The sequence below is a fragment of the Manis javanica genome, chromosome 16 (assembly GCF_040802235.1).
Source record: "Manis javanica isolate MJ-LG chromosome 16, MJ_LKY, whole genome shotgun sequence".
Classification (NCBI taxonomy): Eukaryota; Metazoa; Chordata; class Mammalia; order Pholidota; family Manidae; genus Manis; species Manis javanica.
In genome coordinates this window covers 8,759,373-8,785,901 of record NC_133171.1, presented here as the reverse complement: position 1 = coordinate 8,785,901, position 26,529 = coordinate 8,759,373, and the positions used below count along the sequence as shown (strand labels likewise).

The 26,529-nt window shown below is 41.0% G+C and overlaps 1 protein-coding gene across 10 annotated transcripts in view; it reads left to right on the top strand.

The window, feature by feature from the left end:
* FARS2 (phenylalanyl-tRNA synthetase 2, mitochondrial) overlaps nt 1–26,529 on the top strand; it is a 550,900-nt gene that overhangs the window by 255,961 nt on the left and 268,410 nt on the right. The gene's annotated exons all lie outside the window — the stretch shown is intronic.

Below are 26,529 nucleotides of genomic sequence, written 5' to 3'. Positions count from 1 at the left end.
TGTCAACATAGAAAGATGTTACAGAACCATTGGCTATATTCTCCATACTGTGCTTCCATCCGCGTGACCAACTTATATTATGATTGAGATTTTTGTGCCTCTTTACACCCCTCACCCACCCCATCCGCCGACCCTAGCCCCTCCCTATGGTAACCACCAGTCATTTCTAAGTGTCTCTGAGTCTACTGTTGTTTTGTTTATTTTGCTGTGTTTTATTTTTAGATTCCACAAGTAAGTGAAAACATATAATATTTGTACTTCTCCACCTGGCTTATTTCACTTAGCATAATAACCTCTAGGTCCATCTGTGTTGTCACAAATGGCAGGATTTCCTTCTTTGTTTTATGACTGAATAAAATTCTGTTGTGTATATGTATCACATCTTCTTTATCCATTCATCTATTGGTGGACATTTGGGTTGCTTCCATATCTTGGAGCACTTACTGTCTGTATTTTTCTCTGGACTCTCACATCCTTGGGTGGGTTTCATCTTAGCTTCTTGTTCAGAGGGCAGTGTCTTAATCCTCTAGGTACCTCTAACCTGGCACAGAGCAGGTCCTAAAAAGATGGGCAGGGTAATCCTGAAATATATAGTCAGTCTTACCTTAGTTAATTCTACAAATTTGACAGTAAGGACTTGGTCAGTTGATTTGGGAAAGCATGATTTCTGTGGTTTAATGGGGTTAAGAGCAGGGCCATAGAGTCAAACAGCTAGGTCTTGATTGCTCCTCTGTCCTTGTTATCTGTGTAAACTTAGGCACCTTATAAAACTTCTTTGTGCCTTAGTTTCCTTATTTGGTAAGATGGGAATGATATACTAATGTTTATCTTTTAGGGTTCTTAAAAAGATTAAAGAAGATTATGTGGAAAACATTTAGAATGTTTGGCATATAATTACATTTTGGTAGAATGTTAATTTGAAACTGTTATCATTATTAGTGTTATTATTACTTTTAGTGTGTTTTTCCAGACTTCTGTTTCTTCATCAATAAAATAAATGGAGTTGCACTAAAAGATTATTTCTAAGATTCCCTCTGCCTTACCATTTTATAGTTCTGTGATTTTAGATAAGCACTTTGATGACTACATGTGTTCATTGCCTTAAGAAAGTTTTCAGAAGGGAATGATAAGCCATGCTTCAAAGCATTATTTTCTTGATAATAAAACTACAGAATTCCATGTAGAATATATACTGGTACAGTGTTTGTCATCCATTTTCCATATTATGAGACTGAGGACAGTAGTAAAAACCTACAGTCACCAAATATCAGATGTGGGAGGGACGTGAGGGAGTATATTGTCTGTCCCCTGCAGAAAGTCTGTGGTATTGTCAACCCAGGATTTCTGGTGATATGTCATATACATCAGGATAAACTCCTTTAAGAGCTGAAATGTCATGGAAACCCCTAATGTCAGCAACATCAAAGCCAATGATTTTCTAAGTGGTATTTCTCATCTGTAATGCATTGCAAGGTAATATTCTTAAGCTGTGAATGATTACACATCTGTAGTACCAAAGTTAGCTTAATATTTCAGAGCATGCCAACTAGGTCTTTTTTTTCCCTCTGGCTATTAACAGAAAAAATTTAGCCATATAATGAAAGGAGAATTTGTATGATGGTAAAGTAATGTTGTATTTTATTATAACAACTGAGTTCCCTTTCATAGTCCTCATCAGGCACTTCATATTTAAAAAGAACTTTTCAAAGATAATCCATAATATAATAGAAAGGACACTCATTTTCTAAAATATAGTTTGATCAGAAATCTTTAAATCTTTTTCAAAGTGGGACATTTCATTCATAAAATATGCTGATGTCATTTTGAATACTAGCATTTGATCTTTCATCTTTTTCCTATGTCTGCACAATAGGTTAGAGTCCCTGCGTAAACTGCAGACCATTTCATTTCCTAACAATCAGTGAATTATTCACACTTTACACAAGAATGGGATGCCTGGGGTGCTTTAGTCAGTTCCTATTCTTGTACAAATTGATTGGAAAAGAACAGTGAGATAAGAATGAGAGATTTCATTGGTCCTTCTAGGTAGTGTGTAGGAGATGTACTTTGTATTCACTTTCCTTGCAGATGATAGATAAGGATTTCTGTATCTGCAATTTGCATGTTTAGATAGAAATGTAGATGTGTATTTGACATGGCGTCCCATAACCCCTTTTTCCAGCTATTGTGTGACAGCAAAAATTTGAAAATATGTCTTCCTGACAATCACAGTTTGCTGGATTCTAGTCATTTCAAGTCTGATGGGATTTGGGTCCTTGAAAAGGGCGAGAGACTGACATGAACCCCTACACAAATGTCTTGACAGAAACCTCTCTGTAGTCATTATGACTTCCATGCTGACTGCTTCTTGGGGACACTCAGTGGCAGCCCCACTGTCAGCTGCTCTATTGTTTTCCCACTTGGACCATCGCCACCCACTGGCCCACCAGGGCTCCTTCCCGTGCAGAGCAGAGCTGCATTCGAGCCCTGGGTCTGTGCCAGTGCACAGCAGAGCCGCTATTCTCCCCATCTCCCAGGCCCAGCACACCTCAGACTCCTCTGCTCTGTGTTCCTCCGGCATCAGCTGAAAGACTCGGGTGAGGGGCAAGTAGCTAATCCCACCACTAAGTACTTGTCCTTCTTCCCAGATGGCTGCCAGGGCTGAGAAGACCCTTGTGCCCCCTTCCAGCATGTCAGGATCCAGCAGCTCGCCGCTAATTGCCACTGCACTAACTCAGAGACCATCTGCTGGCTCTGGAATTTGGGCATGTAGCATATTCTGAATACTGGCCCTGGTATTCCTTATCAGAGCTGGGTTTCCATCAGTGACAGTGGCTCCCTTCAAGGGTAAACTGATGCTCTCCCATGAAAAAACTAATGGTAATGGAAAAATACGTAGTCTTTTCTTCTAAAAAGAGAAGGTTTGGATTTGGAGGAGGAATTAGATAAACTGCTTTCACAATTTTGGTTTTTCTTTAAAGGCACTAGATTCTGTGATCAACAGCTTTTTGAGTCCAGCCTCTTCAGAATTTGGGTTTACTCAAGGGTCTTTATTGCAGCCTAATGGGTAACTTTGTGGGCTTAGGGTTTGGATGGCTTGGACTTGAGTTCCGATTTGTCCCTTGTCAGTTGTATGACCTTGCGCAAGTTACTTGTTCAATGAATACATTACTATTATTATTACCAGCACCTTTCCAAAAGGAGTTGATTTTTAATAAAGAAGCAGAATTTCTTCAGCACGCTGCCCAGTTTCAGTTCTAAGCTTAATTTGTATTTGCAGTCATTTAAATGCTGTTGAAGGGTCATTTACATAGTGGAGAAAAGAATAAAAGGAATATTCAAATTGTTTTCTCATCTGTGTAATTTTTAGTTTATTATGATACATCTATTCTCAAAAGTGGGTTTGTCCCCTGTAGTATTATGGAGTATGAATCTGGGTTTGTTTAAACTCAGAAATGAAGTTTGGAATTAAGTAGTGCTGTGTATGTTAAAAACAAGAAAAATGAGACCTTTCTTCCACCTAATTTTTCTAGAAAACAGACAGATCAGTAAGACCCTGTCAGTATCATTCTTTTTCCCCTTGTTGTCCTGGAAGAACATCAGAAGAAAATAAGAGACTTCTTTTTTCTAATCCTCTTAATGTTTGTTCATGATGCCAAATTGAGCGCTCTGAATTTTCGCAGATCTTTCTCACCCTGCTCTCACTAACCTTCAGTAACTTTGAGTAGTCTCCATTGATATGGCCAGCCTATTGTTATCTGATTTCTCTTCCTCTTCCCCTGAACCTTTCTTCCTACTCTTTCTTATCAGTAATATGCCTTCTAAGGCAGAGTATAAGAATGCTTATTAACAGTAAGTGAATCCCAGTGATAGTTCAAACACTAAGAAGTGATCTAGAAGCAGCAGTAGAGGGCGCTCGTCCCCTCGTTTCCTAATAGCGGAGCCTCCACCAAACATCCTTCATTTGAGGAGCCACAAATGAATTGCACATTAATTAAGTCTTGCCAAGACCTTATTCAGTGATCCAGTCCTAAGTGCCTAACCTAGGTGGATCTTACTTTAATTCAGGGAAAACGGCTTAAGAGGGAATTTCCTAAGACTCCATAGGAAGAGTCAGAATTTCAATAATAACTCAGGACTCCTTCTCTTACCTTTCCCTTCTCTGACCAATACCCCAGATGCTCCTTCTTGTAGGAAGAATCAGAGGAAAACCCAGGAGTTTTAATTTCCTCTTGAGTATTTCCAACGTGAGAGGTGTGTTTGTGTTTGTGTGTGTGTGTAAGATGTATGCTTTTAGTAAATAAGTTACCCACAACACTGTACCACCAGGGATTTTAAAATTAATCCTCTTTTGTAAAATAGTTATTCTAGTAGCTCTTTTTTAACCAACAAAGACCTTTAAAAAAAGGAAAATGAAAAATAGCATTCCTGAAATTCATGCAGGAAGATCATATCCTGTGTGATCTTGTTCACTCATATTATGTGGTGATTAGAGCAGAGCTTCAATCGGCTGGAGGATTCCCCAAGGCAGGGTCTCGTCCCACCAGTGCTCATGGCGTGCCCCGTCTGACACCAGGCGACTTGAGAATTGAGCCCAGGGAAGCTGCAGCGCAGTGCAGCAGATGAGCACCGGAGGTTGCCATGGAGATCGCTAATACTGCTGAGACTCCAAGAAAGGGCACTTGCCGCAGCTCAGGAGCCTGCCTGAAAATGCATGAGAAACAAGAGGAATTTAGAACAGGCCCTTAGCTTGTTGTCCCGCATGGAGTTTTAATTTCCTTTTCTTTTCTGTTCCTCTTCCCTTTTCAAAGAATAGATTGGACACATGACTATGTTATAAAGCATACTCAGGCCTCTCCGACCTCATTGCAGCCTGACACATCGTTGGAATAGATGTATATTAATGATGCTGCATGACTAATAGGATTGGGGTGGGGGCCAGGACGAGGCATGTGCTGGCCCTTCTGCCGCTTGTCACAGGGGCTTAGTAGGCACCTTGGGATTTGTCTGCAGCATATGCGCTGCTGTTAATGATTGAAAAATTACCACAACAATTAGTCACGGATCGCTTAAGGCAGGGCCCCCAAATGTGATGGACAATGTGATTAAATCCATGTATGTGACAATTAACTCTCCTGCAGGTTTATCCACCAAGGAGGGTGCCCTGGGGGTGAGAGCAAAGGGGAGTGAGCAGGAGGAAAAGAGGAGGAACAAAAAGGAGCAAGAGCGAATGCTGCTGCAGAATGCATCTTGTACAGCTGGCACTATTGGTTTTAATCTGATCCTGAATTAATCACAGTTTGATTAATCCTGGTTTTATTGCACCTTCCTATTGCCCATTTATTTATAATCTCCCTTAATTTTATGGATGCATGACTGATTAAATTCTGCCCTTTCCATGTTTTTAAAATTTTTAAATCAGGTCTCCCATTTAATGCAATATTCTAGGTGGTCTAAGGTGCAATTATCTCGTAAAAGCTAAGCAGGCACCAGACATAGCATGTCATGAATCCCCTTATGTATCACAGCTGAGTAACCCAGAATAAATATTTGTTTGCTCAATATTCTGCCTGAGCAGAAGAGATGCCTTGTAATGTCAATCTGCTTGTTTATTTGGATGGAAGAAATAAGAATACATATACATATACACACACCTTTGTTAAATAAGAGGAGCACAAATACAGTATATGTCACATACAAAATTTTGTGTACAAGGAAAAACAGTGTTAACGTTTGGATGAACTGTTTGCAAATATATATTCATAGCATAAAGGGATAATGTTTATAGTCCATAGATGTGTTCATATGGGGGATTATTTTTAAACAGTATGTACTGTTCTTTTTTTGTTTTCTTTCTAGATGTTATTTTTGGTGTTATTCATATTTGTATACAAAACACTGCATTTAAACAATGCCAAGGAGGTGGTGACACAAACCAGCATAAGCAAAACCTCATGCTTTGTAAGTCATGTGCCTTGTATGCATGCATGAGTTAAAAATATCCTACTCCTAATTCATAAGAGGGCATCTAAAACTTTTAGAAAACAGTGAACTGCACATACATACATGATGTTTCTTCCCTTAAGTGTTCCTTAGGTTTATTCCATTGCTCTTGTTTAAACAAATTTGGTAGAAGACTCAGTTTTTTAAATTTGCAGAATACAGTAGATATTCTTTGTGGCTTGCTTTTTAGCCTGATCTACTGAGGAATATAAAGCTAGAGGATCTGTTTGTGATGTAGGGAGCTGTATCCTTCAACATAGTAGTAAAGGACACAGCATAAGCACAGATCTTACAGCACTGGTGGCATGGTGCAGATGCTACTCTGTTAGGTACCCCTAGAAACTTGCATCCCTAATTTCTGGTATCAACTTTTTAGAGCACCAGCCAATAAGTAGTCTAGTTATGGGATGATTTGAGAACCTCAGGGTCCCCTTGTTGCCAAATTTGTATTGTCCATGTCAGCTTCCCAATAACCAGTCCTTCCTCTGCCAGGAATTAATATGAAGGTAGAAAGACACTTTATTCATGAAATACCCTCACACCCACCCAACTAAGGTAACTGAGTATTCTTGAGCAACCTCCTCTTTTCTGTATTCTCTAACATCATGTGCCACTGTCGACCTGTATTTATTTCAGCTGGAGCTTTAGTGATTAAGACCACCGGGTCAGGGGCTTTAATTTTCAGGAGCTTTAATGATCATTTGTTTGTTTGCTAATTCATAAATTCATTTATGTACTGTTTACTGAACAGGGGACAAATGCTGGTGATGTATTTGGTACTTGAAGTAGAGATGAAGATGGAAGGTGGAGAGACCCACAGATATGTATTTCATGCTGAAAGTGAATTATAAAGATAAGATATATACCAAATAACCATATGCAAGGTAGAAATTGGCAAGTGCCTGAAGCAGAAAACTAGACAAAATGATGTGATTGTTTACAGATTGGAGAAATGACTTCTCCTTGCGTATCGGAGGTTTTGTGGCATTTGACTTGGTCTTTGAAGAGGTTCTCAATTTACTCATAGCCAACAATCAAAGGACAAGATTTCTTGGACAACTCTCAAAAAGTGTTGAGTTATGCAGGCTTGAAGAGAAGTACATCTAGTTATGTACAAGAATGTTTCGATAATACTACTTGGAACGTAACAAGGAGACAGAATTTGATTTGAATGTGTGGTCTGGAAACACACATGCATTTGTTGGAGCCAGATAATGGAGGACCTTAAATGCTCAGCCAAGGAATTTGTATTTTATTTTATAGTCAGTGAATTATGTCATAATTAAAGAGGCTGAGAAGACACGTCCTGAAGCATGTGTGTTTCAGACCAGGTCATTCTCCTTATGACAGTCAAAAGGTTCTGGTAGAGGTACAGGTGGGATGTTAGTTCCAGTCCAAGGCCTTTGACGCCCTACAAATCTAGTCTCTGCCTGTTCCAGCTTTGTTGGCCACTCTCTCCTCGCCTCACTCCTCTGTAGTCACATTGTGTTCTGTCTTCTAGACAGGCTGACCGTGGTTTTGCCTGAGTCTCTACTCTTTCTGATCTCTGTATCTGAAATGCCCATTCTCCGGGTTTGGCATGGCCACCTCTTTCTCATCATTTAGGTTGCAGCTCAGAGGGTTCCTTTCCCTTTCACCGTTTGCCTAATACCTAACCTCCAGATCCCCTCTCTGCACCCTGCTCCAGTGGCTTGTAGTGGACACTGGTGATTGCTCCCCTAGTTTCATCCTCTCACCTAATTTTGCTCAGTTGGCCATTTTGACCCTGTGACTCATGGGAAAGTGCCTCTACCCCTTCTCCAGGGGCAGATCCTCATTAGTCTAATCCAGTGGCAGGAAGTCTCTCCTTACTGGGGACTGGCTTAGTCATGAGCATGTGACCCTGAACAAATGAGATACAAGTGACAGCCAGCCAGGGGCTTCTGGGAAAATGTTCTCACTCTTCGGAAAATGTCACAGGATGAGGCGGTTTCCTCTTCATTCCCCAAGAAGTTGAATATCAGGTGGTGATATATGGCTCTGCTGCATAAGGATAAAACCAACACCCAGAGGAAGGCAGTGCCAGGAGTGCAAAGAGCCCATGGAACAGAAGTCCTCATAGAACATGCCCAAAGCCCTCTGCAGATATAGACTTGTTTTTTCTGGGTGTTGTATTTCTTTCTCAAGTCCCCTTGAGTCAGGTTTTCTATTACCTGAGTCAAAAGCATTCTAACTGATATGCTTTCTTTTACATTACCCTTCTTTATTTTCTTCATGGCATTTACCACTCTGTGAGCTATCTTGTGTGTGTCTACTGAATTCACGACTCCAGAACAGTGTGAGGTGTATTGGTGGGTGATCAATAAATATTTACTGGCTGAATGAATGGAGTGAGGGAAGGAGATTAGTGTAGCCTTGTATAAAATATCCTGGAGAGAGGTTGGAGATGGCTGGTGGGACTCTATAGTTATTGTAGAAAAGTTCATAGAAGAGGCAGCAAAAGCCTGCCCCTTGGCTGTGACAGTGCTGTGGAGGCAGCCCCAACAATAAGGATGTGACAGACCTAAGGAGATATGCAACTGCCTGAGGGCGGCAGGATTTTCTTCTCAGATGAGACAGAGCCAGTGTGACTCAGGAAAATGAAGGAGGTGAATTTCAGGAATGTGGAATATTAAGTGCCAGTTAGGCATCAACATGGAGCTCTCACTGGTCGTTGAGAATCAGGAATGGAGATAGACTACTTCTGTAATTAGAAGAAAGTGTCTCTGACTTTTTTATGAAGATAATCAGGCCTGGCAATTGACCCTTCTCTTTCCTAGTTAAAATGCATGACTCAAAAGCAGTGTCTGTGTCCAACTCAACTTTGTATGTCAAAATCCTTGTTGTGTGTGCCTGTCACAGAACTTTGCACATAATTTTTTGACTAAGACGAAAACAATACCAAAGACAACTGAAGGTCTGGACTGTGCTTTGTTCTAACTGGCTAAGCAGAACTAGTCATGAGGTTAGTTTGGTGGTCAGAGCTGCACAGGAACTGGTTTCTTAGTCTCAGTCCAGAAGCAAACCACCTTCAAACACTCCCTGTCTCATTGCTCTATCTTAAATTATTTAAATTATGTCTTTACATTTGTTCTATCCTTATTTTACTTCTTAATGCTTCCTACTTTACTGAAAAAAACATTTATGTTTGATTCATGAGAACAAGTCACTTTTCTCCATGCTGCATCTCCAGGACGTACAGCATAATAGCTGGGAATGTGGATCCTGGATTTAGACTGCCTGAGTTTGAATCCTCTCTTACCAGGTGGGTGACCTTGGGCAAATACTTAAGCTCTCTGAGCTTATTTATTAAATAATGTAAATAAATTTTATGTGTATGCATTATGTATTACAAATATACATAATTATATAATATATAGTTCATATTTATATACAGTTTACATATACACTCACATGCAAATTAACTAATATCCTTTGAAGATTAAGTGAGTTAATCGATATGCTTAGACAGAGCTTAGCACATATAAAGTGCTGTGTCAGTATTAACCTGACACATGAGAGCACTCAGTAAATTGGGGGTAGGGGCACAGCTAACATAATCAATGGGGAAAAAATCTGAATGCTTTTCCTCAATGGTACATACAAGGCAAGGATGTCTAATCTTGCCACTTCTATTCAACATAGTACTGATTGCCAGAGTAATCAGACCAGAAAAGAAAATAAAAGGTATCCAATTTGGAAAGGAAGAAGCAAAAATTTCTGTTTTCAGATGACCTGATTATACATTTAGAAGACCCTAAAGGCTCAACAGAAAAACTGTAACAAGTAATGAACAAGTTCAGCAAAATTGCAGATTCAGAATCAATATACAAAAATCAGGCACTTTTCTGTGCACAGTGAAATATCCAAAAAGTTTATGAAGACAATCCCATTTGACAATAGCAACAAAAAGAATAAAACACTTAGGGATAATCTTAACCAAAGAGATGCAAGACTTGTATGCTGAAAATTATTTGAAAATTGATGAAAATTAAAGAAGACACAGATAAATAGAATGGTATCCTTTGTTCATAGACTGGAAGAATTAACATTGTTAAAATGTCCATACTACCCAAAGTGAGTTACAGATTCAGTGTAATAGCTATCGAGATCCCAATGGCATTCCTTACAGAAATAGAAAAACAAAATCCTAAAATTCAAATGAGCTACAATAGAACTTGAATAGTCACAGCAATTTTGAGAAAGAAGAACAAAACTGGAGGCATCACAGTTTCTGCTTTCAATCTTGATTACAAAACTATGGTAAATAAAATAGTATGGTACTGGCATAAAAATAGACATATAGACCAATGGAACAGAATAGAGAGTGCAGGAGTAAACCCATGCATCCACATCAGACTGATCTTGGACGAGGATGCCAAGAGCCCAATGTGGAAGGCGAAGTCCCTTTTAACAAACAGTGTTGGGAAGAGTGGATATACACATGCAGAAGAATGAAATTGGACCCTTACTGCCTCACACCATATGCAAAAAACTAACTCTAAATGGATTAAAGGCTTAAACATGAGACTTGAAACCAAAAAACTATTAGAAGAAAACAGAGAAAAAGCTCCATGTCTGGGCAATGATTATTTGGATATGGCACCAAAAGCATAAATAGGTCACAAAAGCAAAAGTAGACAAAAATGGGACCACATAAAAATTGAAAACTTCTACATCGTAAAGGAAACAATCCACATCAGAGTGAAAAGGTAATCTATAGAATGAGAGAAAATATTTGCAAATCACATACCTGGTAAGGGGTTAATATCTGAAGTATATAAGGAACTCATACAATTCAACAGCGAAAAGCCAAATAATCCAACTTAAAAATGGGCAGAGGACCTGATAGCCACCTCTCAGAAGAAGACATATGGTGACCAAAAGGTATCTGAGAAGGAGCTTAACATCACTAATCATCAGGGAAATGCAAATCAAAACCACAATGAGATACCACTTCATACCTGTTAGAACGGCTGTTGTTTAAAAAAATAGAAAGTTTAAGTGTTGGTGAGGATATGGAGAAAAGGAAATCCTGTACGCTATTGGTGGGATTGTAAACTGGTGCAGCCACTATGGAAAACAGTATAGAGGTTCCTCAAAACGTTAAAAAAATAAAAATAGAATGTAAGAGTCAGAAGTCTCACTTCTGGGTATATATCTAAAGGAAATGAAATGAGAATCTCAAAGAATCCCTGCATTCCCATGTTCATTGCAGCATTAGTCACAATAGTCAAGATGTGGAAATGATCTAAATGTCCATTGGTTAATGAATTGATAAAAAAAAGCATGGTATTTATATATGCAGTGGAGTAGTATTTAGCCTCAAGAAAGAAATCCTGACATTTGGGCAATGTGGATGAACCTTGAGGACACATGTTAAGTGGAATAAGCCAAACACAGAAAGGCAAATATTGTTTTCATTTCTATGTGAAACTTAAAATAGTCAAACTCATAGAAACAGAGTAGAATGATAATTGCTAGGGGCTGAGGGGAAGATGAAATGGGGAGATGTTGGTCATGGGGTACAAAGTTTCACTTGGAAGATGAGTAAGTTCAGGGGATGTAATGTGTAGCACTGGTGACTATTGTTAACAGTACCGTGTGTGTACTTAAAGTTTGCTAAGATGACAGATCTTAAATGTTCCCATTACAAAAGAGAAAAGAGCAAAGAAAATGGTAACTATTGGATGTGATGGCTGTGTTAATTAGCTTAATTGTGGTGATCATTTCACAGTGAATACACATATCAAAACATCCTGTTGTACACCTTAACTATGTACAAGTGTTATTTGTCACTTATACAACATTAAAGATGGGAAATAAAAGGGAAAGGAAAAAAATAAATTAATAGAAACATGAAAGAAAGAAATACGTGGAATCTAATTGCAAGAACAAAGATTGTTGTGACAGCAGCAGAGGCGCCAGATAATTCCATCAGCCTATTCTTTGGCCAGACACGATTTAACCTGTATGTCTGCTGGAAGCTTTTCCCTATTGTAGATAAAATTCTAGACTTTCAGATATGGAAATAATTTTCTAGATGATAATATGATATGACTTTCACTTGTAGAGTGCTTTGCAGGTTATTTTCTTACTCAGTGTCTGATTTCAGCCTGTTTTGGGAATAGGCAGGGAATATCATTCCTCTTTTCTGAAAGAAGAATCCAAGGGACAGGGTGGTTAAGTGTCCTAATAATTAATACCCAAAGCATGAATAGAACTGGAGCCTTCTGTTTCCTTGCCCGTCTGGAGCTGCTCATCCGTTAGTCCAGTCTGTGCTAACAGTGCAAAGTAGAACAATACCCAGAAGCCTAGGGAAGATAGAAGTGTTAAGACCTCCATAGTTCTCTCGAGCTGACTGCGGGCTCCCAGCATACGATGGAAAATAGCAACCATCACCACCAAGATGGTTGTTTGTGTGCGAAGTATGTAGATCAGCTCTTCTAGGGTAGCTTTCCTCCCCGGCCTCTAAGTTGGTGCTAGTTTGTGCTGTCTCATGATCTACTCTGAGTAACTGAATGGCCGGGTGGTTGCAATTTGATCATCTACTTTGGTGGCCATGTTGCAGTACTTTCTAGGATTGCCTCCATGCTCAGCTGAGGAGAGGATGCTCAGGCCCACGGCTGAGTTGAACTGAGTCCCAAATGCTCGGTGCAAGTGCAAGTATTTTTAGAAGCCTTCTGTCTTTTCTTCACTATAAAATACACATATTATTGATACTATCATATTTTCATGTGTATTTTAAATGTAAAAGAAACTTAAATTATTTGACATACATATAGTAAAATGGGGGCTTTCAAGAATTCCATCATGCTTAACCTGTGATTCTGTATTTCCTCAACATATGTGGACACGCTTCATACCCATGTTAATGAAGCCTGGGCTTCCGGGACATGTTTGATTCTCTGCAGCAGATCTTTTCAGTTGTGGTCCCTTTGTTCAGAAGTCCTTGTTGGGGCAACAGCATTTTGTATGTTGCCTACAAAATGTTAGATTTATCTGCTCTTTCTTGTTAATATAGTTATATTCTACTCATTCTATTCAAAATCTATTATCTCCTCTTCCAGTAGGTATCACTGTGAGAGGCAGCATGACTAGAATATGTTTGAGAGTGTGAACCAGGGAATGATTCAACTTTCTGTTAGTGTCCTTGTGTGTTACCACTGGGCAGTGTCTTCTTGAAAACCTTGAAACAGAAAAATATTCAGACATTTCTCTAGGTTTGTTTCCCAGCAAGATAAAACCATTTCTAATATGTAGCTGTTTACTTTTAAATTTTATTCATCTTTATGATTCCTAACTTCTAGTTTTGCATAGTATATCTGTAAAAGTTACACCTTATAACAAATGGTATTACAGCTCAAACTGCATAATAAAACAATTTCCAGAGCCCTGTGAAATGACCTAGTTCAAGTGGTATTGTCTGTATAAAATTCCACACTAGTTTAGAAAAGCATTCTGGTTTGAACTAATAGTATTTACTACCTCACAACTTAATTTTAAAGGTTGACTAACAACTATAAGTAGTTAAGGCGAAGCTTCCACAGCCACACTTGGGTGTAGCAGTGTCAGGGAGAGCTCAGCGAGCCATCTCGATGCGCCCGTCCCGGCTCAGCTCTCTGCCCTGAGGAACGGGAGAAGGAAAGGACAATCAGGAGGATGAGGGGGCCCGGGGCCTGTTCTCTGAAATCTGTGTATGTGGCTCCCCTACCTCCCCACTGTAGTAAGCAAGTACACACCAACATGAGACACACACATGCCACGTGTACACACTTCACCCACAACATGCTGCACGCACACACACTATACTGAGTTTTCTTGTTTCTAGCAGGTTAGGCCTCAGCTCCCAAACCTAAAAAAGAGCGTAGGCTGATTAAGGGCAAGTCAAGTTGGTGCAGAACTGCAGAGGGCCTGTGTCTGGGAGACTCCTAGGGCGGCTCTCTTGTTTACTGAGAGGTAACTGACATACCCGAGTATGACCAGGGACACACAGCCTCCTAGCAGCTCTAGCACCTGAGACCCAGCTCACTGTTCCCTCCAGTGTAGTATCTCAAGTACTTGGTGAAAAACATATCACCAAGGGCTTCCTGAGGCAAGTTTTTTTAAGTTAATTTCAGGTTTTGCATTTAATTTGTTTTGTTTCTGATCATGAAATCCCAGGTTTTTAACCCACCATAAATCTCTGGTAAATGTAGCCTGTAAGTCATCAGGTGATTATTTTCCCAATGTGGAGAAGATGAAGCTCTGGAAAAGAGGAAGTTATGGTTATTTTTTTTTTCAGGTAGTACCAGGCTTTTATTTTATTATTATTATTTTTTTAAGGCATGATTGACATACACTCTTATGAAGGTTTCACATGAAAAACAACATGGTTACTACATTTACCCATATTATCAAGTCCCCACCCATACCCCAATGCAGTCACTGTCCATCAGTGTAGTAAGATGCCACAGATGCACTATGTGCCTTCTCTGTGCTATACTGTTCTCCGCGTGATCCCCCACACCATGTGTACTACACATCATACCCCTTGGTCCCCTTCTCCCTCCCTCCCCACCTGCCCTCCCCCACCCCTCCCCTTTGGTAACCACTAGTTCCTTCTTGGAGTCTCGGAGTCTGCTGCTATTTTGTTCCTTCAGTTTTTCTTCATTGTTATATTCTACAAATGAGATAAATCATTTGGCATTTGTCTTTCTCTGCCTGGCTTATTTCACTGAGCATAATGTCCTCCAGCTCCATCCATGCTTGCAAATTGTAGGATTTGTTTCTTTTTATGGCTGAATAATATTCCATTGTGTATATGTACCCCATCTTCTTTATCCATTCATCTACTGATGGACACTTAGGTTGCTTCCATATCTTGGCTATTGTAAACAGTGCTATGAAGTTATGGTTATTAACCACTTCCTTGGGACTGGGCTGGGAGATGCCTGGGCAGCTGTGACCAGTTTGTTGGGGCCGTAGTGCAGCCAAGACGTGGCTGAAGACTCCTCCGTTGCCTCTCCTCTGATCTCCCTTCCCACTGAGGTTAGGCCCTAAGTTTATCTAACAGCAGATAGAGACCTCACAGTATATTGTATGTCTGGATATCCACAAACATTTGATGAAGTACCCAGAGGACCTTATGAGTAACACAGGAAATGCAGGCTGGGCAGAAGAATAATGCATTTGTATTTATTTGGGCAGATCTTTATAGAGTGTGGATTATTGGCTTAATGTTAACCTGCAGGAATATTTATAGTGGAGCTGTGCAAAGCTCTGCCCTCAGACTTGTCTTACCATTTTTATCAATGACTTTGATAAAGACATGTTTATCAATTTGGCAGTTGACACAAGGCTGGGAGGGACAGCTAATATGATTAGTGACTTGATCTTGAGTCAAGAAAATTTCAGTAATGTAAAATGATGTGCCAGAAGTAACAGGGTGAAAAATAGTAAGGATAAATATAAAGTCTTTAAATTTAGTTTAAAGAATTAAGCGCATAACTCCAGGGTGGGGAGAAGTGGAGGGCGTAATTTCATAACAAATTCAATATGAGGTAACTTACGATAAGGCAGTTGAAAAATATGGATGACATTATAATGTCAAGCAGACCAGACCACATCTGGATTATTATATTGAATAATCCTTCCTTTACCTGAGACACACTAGAATTCAAAGACTAGTAAATGATATGTCTGTTTTAGTGAGTTCCGTGAAATATTTTATTGCAAGGTGAGACATGTAACTTTTGGGTAAACTTGTTGAAACAGAGAAGTGATGCTTTCAAAACACTTTTTGGAAAATTATGAAAAAATGTAGAGAAAGCCCTGCCCTTTACTATCTCCCTCCTGGCCCTCTGGTTCCCACCCCCACCCTGAAATTAAAACCTCTGTTACCCCAATTACTTAAAACAAAAGCTGCCAAGTAGGTGTCTTCTTTATTGACTGAAATCTCTCCCTCAACCCTCTAGGTTTAACTGTATGGTGAATTTAAAGTGTTTCAATGATTCTGTCTGTAAAATAGGCTTCTGTGGTTTCTACAAAGGACTTTAAAAATGAAAACAACATTGTGTGCGTGAGTGCACGTTCCAGTCTATTGGTTGAATCCTGTTTTGCAAAATTAAAAATGAAAACACTCTTTAAAAAATTTTCTTTTGCAGTGAGCCTGCAGCACGCTGTTCCCTGGCAGCAGGAAAAGTCAGTCAGTCTTATGCATGTCTTAAACCTCCCTTTCAATTCCTGTCTCTTCACACCAGAAAGAAAAATATTCTGGCACAAGCATCTTTTTGTTGTCTCTGTTTAGAATGGATACCACCTGCCTCCAGAGCCCAGGGGAGCCCTGGGTGTGTTCCTACCCAGGCACACCACATGGTAATGTGGACGCTGTGCCAGGCTTGCTTGCTAATAGGCTGGGGAGAGGGGGAGAGCCCACCTGGGGGAGGGGAAGTGCTGGAGCATTAGGAAGCTTCCAGCCACAGTCACCCATTTATTAGCTGGTTAAGGCTGCCTGAGGGGTTATGAAGGGAGAATAAAAGGCATGGGCCACTTTGCAAGCTGTCAGGTGGACTCAGGGCAAGTTGTAATTACCAGTTCCCTTTTCCTCTTCCTCTTCTCTGGGTGTCCCTGAGTTCATTATTCTTAGGCTTGGGGAGTGGGGATGGTGATTCTCACCATTTGTCATAAGTAGTCCAGGATCTGTACTCGTTATGATGACTCTTCAAAGGAAACAAAACTACGATGTTAATTTCCCACCACCAGTTCTGCTGCCTCTCAGCATCACAGCCTTATTTGCTGCTTGTTTTAAACATGCACAGCTTTGCAAGAACTTTCTTTTAAATTTCTCACTGGTTATTTCAGCTTGTGCAGTCATTTTGCTGAGGAATTTGGAGTGTCTGGGTTAGTCCATGTTCTGACAGGGATGCTCAGGTGGGACTGGCATGGCAGGCTCCCCTGTCAGCTCGCCTGCTTCCAAGTGCATGCTCCCAGTCTGTTCTCATGATGCCTGTATTTTCCCACTTGGCCGTGCGGCCCTCAGTGATGGCTTCTTGCTCCACTGTTCCAAGTGTTAAGAAGTGTAGGTATGGATCTCCTTGGAAGACTCTCCTTGCAAGTTCCTTTTCAGCACGAATGAGTTCATCAAAGGCTTCTTGAGTGGCAGTCTTGCCGGAGTGAGGAGTGAGCCTCATGAAACGGAGAGGGGGGAATACCTAGGAAACACAGACTGCCTTCCTTAGAATTCTCAATTTTTTATTGGTAAAGTACGAGTAATGTCTGTTTTAGTGAGTTCCGTGAAAATACAGGCATCATGAGAACAGACTGGGAGCATGCACTTGGAAGCAGGCGAGCTGACAGGGGAGCCTGCCATGCCAGTCCCACCTGAGCATCCCTGTCAGAACATGGACTAACCCAGACACTCCAAATTCCTCAGCAAAATGACTGCACAAGCTGAAATAACCAGTGAGAAATTTAAAAGAAAGTTCTTGCAAAGCTGTGCATGTTTAAGTCAGCAATCGCTGACTTAAATCTTTTTGAATGATCAGATGGGAAATAAATATCACAGTTCAAAAGTTCTGGGAAGAATTTTTTTCCCACATTTTTGTATTTCTGAAGTATTTGTCTTATGATCAGTATCATCTTTCAATTAATTTGGCAGTATTTCTTTCTTTCCTAATGGTAAATAAAATAATGCAGCTTCTTAGAATCAGTGATGTCTTGGGCTTGATGAGCAGGGCTGTTGCTGTTTTAAAGGCAGAAACATGAGGAATACAAAGCGCTACAAATGCCTGTTGAATCTGCTGGGACTGGGCCCTTTCTTATGCTCCATTACTGGAGAGCATGAACATAGATAGAGATCTGGAATCCTTCCTTCCTATTGATGTTATTTCCCCTTTTCTTCCTTCCATTCACTGGGTGTGTAGGTGTTGAGCACCGGTATGCCTGGTGGTGTGCTAGCAGCAGGATTCCTCGATGGGAAGGATAGTGTTTGAGAGTCAGTGAGTTCAGACTCAGTGGAGAGAGACAGGCTAGTGAGCATACCGTGTAAGTCACTGGGGTGAGTGTTACAGGGTTCCGGGGGGGAGCAAAGAAAATAAGCATCCAGCCCAGCTTGGCATGGGGAGAGCAGGAAAGGCCTCAAGGAAGAAGCCTCTCAGGCTGAGTCCTAAAGGGTGATGAAGGATACATAGTGATGATACACGTGGCCGATGATGCACATGTGACTGTTGAGCTTGAGTTGCCCGTAGTTGATGAAGCATGGGAAAGTCATAGTGGCCACTTTTAAGAAATCAAAAAGGGGAAATAATGTCTGTTCTCATTTGCAAAGAAGCCTGCCTTGGGTAGCTGCTTTATCACCTCTTCATCCAGCTCTGAGCTCAGGCTCACCTCTGCTGCCAGGGGGGCCACCTTTCCAGCTTTGGTCCCAGAGATTCCTCTGGTGCTGCAGGCACTTGCTACCCCTGCCCCAGAGGCTTCCTTGAAGTACAGTCCTTAGCTGGGGGACTGGGAGCCTCAGGCTGACAGTTTCTACGTCTTGCAGCATGGTGGCGTCAAGACTCTCCTGCCCACAGGAGCACCTGTAACACCTTTGTTTTAGCTCTTCACTTTGTATCACTCTTCTTGCACCCTCTGTCAGTCTTCCTGGGTTCCACTTCCCCAAAAAACCCTCCTGCAACAAAGCTCTTGTGTCAGGGTCTGTTTTTGAGCACCCCAACTCTTTCACTACTGAAATTATTTCCACAGTAATTACTTAAAGCTTGTATTGAGAAGATCAAGTGATGGAGAAGAGAATGAATAAGTCAAGGAAGGCTGTTAGACAAAGACAATCAAGAGCTAACTAGGTAGAAGGTAAATATACAAATGCATTTCTAAGCCTTTAGTGATCAACACAGCAATATAGAATTTCAGTAGGTTTAATGCAAACCATCCAGGCCAGATAATTAGGGAGGTAAAACTCAGGCAAACACATTAATAAATGATGCAATTTTCAGACAGGCCAATGGAACACATGGAGGGAGGTATTCAAAAAATAATCGTGAGCGGTTGAGTTTATGGTGCTGTGAAAGAATTTTAGTACTGAACAGAAATAATTTGGTAATGGTTATATGGCTTTGTTATATTACCAGTCAGAAGTCAAAACAAATGCCTGATCTCCCTATCACGTATTTGCTCCTGATTAGACTTGTGTGGATAGTAGGCCTTAGACTGCAGTGCAGTCTAGTACGACTTTAGGGATGATGGAAATGTTCTGTCTGCTGTCCAGAATGGAGCTTGCATTGCACGTTAATACAGGAACTAGATTTTTAGTATTATTTTAATGAGCTTAAATTGAAATAGCCACGTGTTTACTGCTATTGGACAGCACAGTGTAGACCATAAGAAAAGGATATAAAATACCAAAGACTCACATGTAACATATAGGAAAATCTGGGGACAGTCAGTGGGCCCAGGGTGAGAAAGTATAATTTCCCACATACTGTAAGACCTAGAGGCACCTCAGGTCCCAGGAATTGCAGGCATGACATGGAGGTCTAGGGAAGCGCTGCTAGCTGTTTAGAAGGACACAGTGTGTTTCCAAAGATTCTCTAAGTTGTTGCTTAGAAAGTGGTATCCTTCTTAGTATGTGCCCCCACCTGTGGGCCAGGTAGAAGGGGACAAAGCTGCTCAGACTTTTGAGGGGACCTGGAGTCCTGGAAGCTGTGTTCCCATTGATTTTTAGGACCCCCTGTGAGAAAACCACCCTGAACTTCAGAAACTGGGAGTGGCCCTGGGGGAGCCCTGTCATCCCCCATCCTCTGCACCTACTTACTTGGTGGAAGAATAGAGGCTCTTTGTGATATGATACAGGGGCAGAAAGTCCACGGCTTAGCTCTTCTGCTTCAATTGAATTTATGTGGTGCTCATGTTTATACCATATCTTCAGCTTGTCCAGAAATCTCATTTTCTTGGTAAGTCAGTGGAATTGGCATTGCCACTCCTTCAGTGTATCCCTGAGCCCCGTTGTGTCTCAGTCTTCACCTTTGTAAACGGGACATCCTTGCTCATGAGGTCGTTTTAAGTAAAACATGAGGTAATGAATGCAGAAGTAGTCTGTAATGTGCAGTGTTGTTCTGGAAGCTGACTGGAGACTCCCTTAGGGCGTATTTTGGTCAGCAGCTTTTGCCTTTGCTCAAGCTTGGGTCACTTGAATACTGCAATGGGAAATACGGAAGTGCTTACTTGACCTGACTCTTAATGTCATCCTCATACTGTGAAGATCTAAGCTGGGGAAGTGGGTTTGGAACCTCTTTTCCCAGGGCCAGGACTGTTGGGAGGACAGCTCCAGGGAAAGGGTCCTTAGACTTTTCGTAAAGGGCCAGATGGTAAATATTTTGGGCTTTTGGGCCATATACTGTCTCAATCGCTTCTGCTTCTTCTCTAAAAACCTTTTAAAATTATAATACATGTTCTTTGTTCATGGTCATACAGAAACAAGCCGCTAGCCAGATTTGGCCTGCAGCCTGTAGTTGGGTGGCTACAGCTCTACAGCTGTTCTGTCCCGTCCAGTATGGTGGCACTAGTCATGCATGGATTTGTAAATGTAAAGTAATTAAAATGGAGTATTTTAGGCACATTTCAAGTGCCTAGTAGCCATGTGTGGTTAGCGACTCTGAATTGGGCAGCACATATACAGAGCATTTCCAGCACATAGAAGGTTCTACTGGGCAGCCCTGCTCTAGAGTTAGGTGGAATCCTAACTTTGCCACTAACTAGCCTTTGGGACTTAAATTAGTTATTTATTCCTTCTGAGACTCTGGGCACACAACTGTGAAATGGCAATTGCAGCATTCCCTCTTTCAAGAATGTGGCCAACATTTCATGAATATAAAGAACTTAGCACAGGGCCTGGTCACCCTCAGTAAATGTTAGCTATTAATATAATTTCTGGTACTGTTAATTATAATAAAGCTTAACTTTAAAAATATTGTATTTGGAAAATGGGATTATCACCCTTTTTCCCAGGATGCATATGAAGCGCGGGATTATGTGTGGTTTTGGCCTGGTCATTGCCCAGTGATCCGCAGTGCCACAGCAAATAGGTGCCTTCCCATCTGTCATTTCTATGACTTGTTTTCAATTTAACCTTCAACTCCGGTTAGTACTTACCCTATGGTGATTTTGTGAAAAATCCATGATAAATATTTGTTCAGCCTAGTAGTGGGGTAGAGATAAAGGTTAGCTCACAGGGGAGAATGCTCTGCAATCAGAATTTCAGAGTAAATTATTGTTTTACTTTTGCTATGAAGGAGTTTTGGCCAGCACTATATTGATTAGCTTCTCCTTCAGTGCTAGTGTGTTACATGTTGCTGGGCAACAGGGCTACTTTTATACATTGTAATGAGCCAAATATAATGTCAGGGGGTCAGCCTGTAGGGTCATGGGCTTCTGAAGTCTGGTGTTGCTTTCCATCATTCCCTGTGAGCAGCTGTCAGCCATGCTTACATCATACAAATGTCTGAACAGGCCACTCAGAGCCGACCCTTTTGCCTTTCCATCCAAAGCAATTTGCCTCTATCCTTGCTGAAGAGAGAGCATGGTCTTTACATACTACTGTAGTCAGCTGACAATGGTAATATTACTTGGTAATCCCAACTGACTTTTCATCAACTGAATTGTATGATTGATACACTCAGTCATTTTTTTGTGTGTGTGCTATAATACATCCTGCTGTGAGAATCCTGGAAGGGCTGCATCATTGACAGAAATGGAGGTGGTTGGGTGTCAGCTGCTCCTGTCCAGGGGGTATTGGTGGTTGATTTAAAGAAGTTACAAAGTGAGATGCACGTAGAGAACACTTGGTTGAATTAGTGGTGTTCCTGCGGAGAGGGAGCTTTGGTGGTTTGTTTTTCAGTTGGCACTTCAACGTGTTGTTTCCCCTCCAAGATAGGCAGTCCTGTTCATGAGCCTGGGCCTCTGGGATGGATTCCTTTTCATGGAGAGCAGACTGCCTGCAGGACTGAGAGGGGCCTGACCTGGACGGTCCTGGCCTCAGAGGTCAGCAGGTGGAGTGCTCTGCCTGCTGAGGGAGGGGCGGAGAAGTGCTGATTGCTGACAAATGAGAGCCAGAAAATGGGGCCTCTGGTGGGAGGTGCCTGAGCATCAGGGGCTGGCACTTAGGCGCGGTGCTGAAATTTTTGGAACAAGGCATCTGGACTGACAGGCTCACCAAGTGAGTTGATTGCAGTAATACAGTGAGTCCTGGAAAAGAGTTGGTAAGTCCCGGTCTCTAATACCCTTTGGATAAAGTGGAATCAGAGTAGCCACAGTACCAGCCAGCCCTGTAATTGTTAGCATACTGAGCACTGGGCAGCTCTGTGCCAGGTACCGCTGGAAAAGCAGAGCTCAGTCATCTCCATCACCACACAGCCTCCCTATACAGTTGGCCCTGTTGCTGCTGTTCCTGTCTTACTGATGACAGAGGGGAGGCTTGGAGAAGGTAGCTTGCCCAAAGTCACATACTTTGATCATGAGAGAGCAGGATTCAACCGTGCTCACTGCATGTGCGCCTCTCCCCTGCCATTCACTGACTGCCAGCGCAGACATGTGGGCCCTCTCTCTGGGCCTCACCTCCTCATCTGAGAAGGTGTGGTTGGACCAGAAGGTTCTCAAGTCCCTCTGCTCCATCTGCCAGCACATGGGAAGCTCAGGAAATAGGGTGTGAGGACCCTACCCTCATCATTCCATGTTGCCCAGGGCGGGAGCCGCCTCCTAGGTGCAGCACTTACCCCAGAGTACAGCCTCTCCTTGAGGCAGCCTCTCCTTGAGGCAGCACTTACCCCGGAGTACAGCCTCTCCTTGAGGCAGCGCCCAGCCTGCGGGAGGACGATTCCCTCAGGAATGTTCTCTGCTAGGAAGTAGGCGGTAGGGTCAGCTGGGTCTTGGGACAAATAAGTTTTTTTTTTGCCTGGAGTTAATCTTTAGCTTTTGTGTTCAGCCCTTACCCCCTCTTTAACTCTTCCCCTGAATCCTGCCCCGTCTCCATTCACCCTTCCCCACACAACAGTGGTTGACTACCTCAAGTTTCAAGAACAGAAGTCCGGCCATATGGTGGTCATGATCTTTAGGCAGGCTGTGATTCTGTTCCTCATGAAGAACCTTTGCACTGCTTCTGTGTATGAAGTCCGCAGACTTCCACCAGCCTGTCACGGCTGAAGGAGTTAGTAGGGTTGAAGTCCACCATTGCACTGCCTAAGGATTCCTACTGATCTGCTGTGAGCTTAAATTGGATTCCGTGGACAGAAGTATTTATTCTGGCAATAAACAAAGTCATCATTACAAAGTGTGTATTATGTCCACACTCAGAGAGGGATCACTTTTGCAGCATGATGAAGTATAGTGCAGAAGAAATGTTTTAGATTTTTGTTACTTTGTCATAAATCCCTTTGTCAAAAGAGAGCAGGTTGAATGGGTCATAGAGTTTAGTTGTGGACTTGTTGAATTTGAGGTGCTTCTTGGAGATGATGTGTTTTTGCAGAGCTTCAGCCATTACCCTTGGTAAAATCACCAACCTGGATTTCTCTTGCAACTTCTGGCCCTTCCTTAGCTGTTAAATATCTTACACTCTACATATCTAAATCCAACCCCATCATTTCTTCCTACTCTCCTCAACCACAATACGTATACACCCAGTTATTTGGTTTTTTCTTTCTTTTCATGTTTTTGTTCAATTCATTCAGAAACTATGTAACGAAGTCTGTTATATAACAGGTAGTTTTGTAGGCACTGGGTATAAAGCAGTGAATAAAACAGGACAAACATACCTGTCTGGTGGGAGCAGATAGTCAACAAGGTGAATGGTGTCATATGTTATCTAGTGTCATAGGGTCATAAATGATGTAGTGCAAAATGAAGCATGGAAGGAGGATAGGAAGTTCTGATTAGTGGAGTGGGTGAGGGCATTCAGTGTAAAATAGGACAGTCAGCAGGTACCTCACTGGGAAGGTGACATTTGACATCTTAATGGTATGATCCTCCTGTTAGTCATATTTGAATGTCTCCTTTAATTCTCCTTCACCTCTGGTCAGTTGACAAATCCAATCAGTTTGACCTGTATAATATGGCTTCTGTCTCTTTCCTTCTCCATTCATAATGCCCCCTTACTTCTAGTTCAGGGCTTTATCCTTCTCTGTCATATGGTTGCATTAGTTTCCAGAGAGGTCTACCAGTCACAGTTGCTTTTAAATTTGATTTTCTGGTAAGTCATTCCTGGCACATAAAAATGTTCTTGCATTTTATGTATAGTGACATATCTTTGGGGTTCAGAAGCATACAATAATGCCATGCAGCAATTGATAATATTTTTATCAAGGTATTATTTACACAAAACAAAACATCAATTTCAGTTTGATGAATTTGGGTAAATATATACAATCATAACTACCATAGTCAAGATACAGAAAGTTTCCTCATCATTAAAAGCTTCCTCATGGCCCTTTGCAATTTTTCTCTCTGCCTACTCCCTCTGCAAGCAATTCCTTATATGGCTTCAGTTATTAGGAGTATGCCTTTTCTAGAAGTTCATATGGAAAAGGGGTTCATACAATGCATCAACTTCTGTGTTTGCTTTCTTTCAGCTGCAAAGTGTTTGAGATTCATCCATGTTGAATGGATTAATGTTTTATTCTTTCCAATTGCTGAGAAGTATTCCATAGAGAGGATATACCATAATTTATCTATTTATCAGCTGATGAACATTTGGATTGCTTCCAGTTTGGAAGTATCATGTATAATTCTGCTATGAACACCCATGTACACATCTTTATGTGGATACATATGTTCATTTCTCTTGTATAAATAGGACAGAGTGAAAGAAACGTAGTTTGGTAACTATGTTGAACTTTATAAGATACTATTTTATTAATATTTTTGCAAAGTGATTGTATCATTTTGTACTCCCACCAATAATGTGTGACTGCGGTAGCCAGCCTGCAAGATGATTTCCAGTGATCTCTGCTTCCTGGATTCATACCTGTATATAGTCTCCTCCCATATTGTATCAGGGTTGGTTTGAGTGATCTATAGAATACAGAACAATGATGGCATGTTACTTCCTAGCTTAGGTTATAAAATACATTGCAACTTTCATCTTGATTGGTTCCTTACTCTCTCTTGAATCACTCACTTTGGGAGAAGCTAGCTGCCATGTGGCAAGCAGCCCTATGCAGAGAACCACAGTGATGAGAAACAGGCTTCTGGCTAACAATTAATAACCAATACCTCCTAATAACAGCTATTGAGTGAGCTTGAAAGCAGATATTCCAGACCATTTAATAGTCCTCCAAGACTGCATTCTCGGGGGACATCTTAATTGCAGACTCATAGGAGACCCAGAATCAGAACTACTCAGCTAAGCTGCCCTTGGATTCCTGACCATCAGAAACTGTATGAGAGAATTAATGGTTTTTGTTTTAAGCTGCTAAGTTTTTGATAATTTGAGTCACAGCCGTAGATAATTAACACAATGAGAATTCTAGTTTCTCTACATCCTCAGTAACATTTGACATTGTCAGTCTTTTTAACTTTAGTGATTCTTGTAGGTGTGTAGTAGTATCTCACTGTATTTTTAATTTGCATTCCTCTGAAGACCAGTGATTTGAGTATCTACTATGTAAGTTTTTAATTGCCATTCATATATCTTCTTCTGTTAAGTGTGTTTCCTTCATTAGTCCATCTAAAAAATCGGTTTGTCTTTCTTTTTTTTTTAATGTGCTCCGAAACTCTGTTGCACCATTTGCGTGGGAGGCAAAAATCCTTACCAGTCATGGCTCCTGTGAATTGTTGCTGAACAGGATTAAGTAGGCCTTTTTAGTAGCATTTTTTAGCGGCATTTTGACCAGTCTCGGTCTTAAGTTCTCAGTCTCCCTGCCTTTTCTTAGGTGACATTGAGTTAATAATCATGCAGCATCGAAGCTAATTATCTGGCCATCACTTCTTATCTTTTCCATGTCATTAATCACTTCTTGTCTCTTGCCAATTAGTGAGACTTACATAAACATGGAACTTTTTCCATGTTGTGTGATTCCTTCTCTGTCCTTAGATTTTTTTCTCCTAGTATCTGCTTCATTTCACATACACATGCAACAGTCATTATTTTCTTACCTGATTCATAATTTAGTTACCCCTAATTTTTGTGTCCATTGTGATCTTACCTTCATTCTCTAGTCCCTTTAACACCCACTGCTTTTGTGCTTCCCTGATGTCACAAGACTAATATATTATCTCAAAATTCAGTACAGATTACAGGGAGTTCTAGTAGATTGGTCTTTGGATTAGCAGCATTTTCATAGATCTGCTTCATGAGGTTGTGGTAAAAGTTTAAAAAGATAGTGTATGTCTTAACTTTCCTAGCTTAAGAGATGAGTTAAAGATAGACTCAAAAAATGCAAAATGTTTTATACTAACATTAATACAGTATTACTATTTATTGCTGGTCTTGTTTAAATGGGCATTTCCTCACAGCTTTATGTTAAGCAGAGATTTAAAATTCTA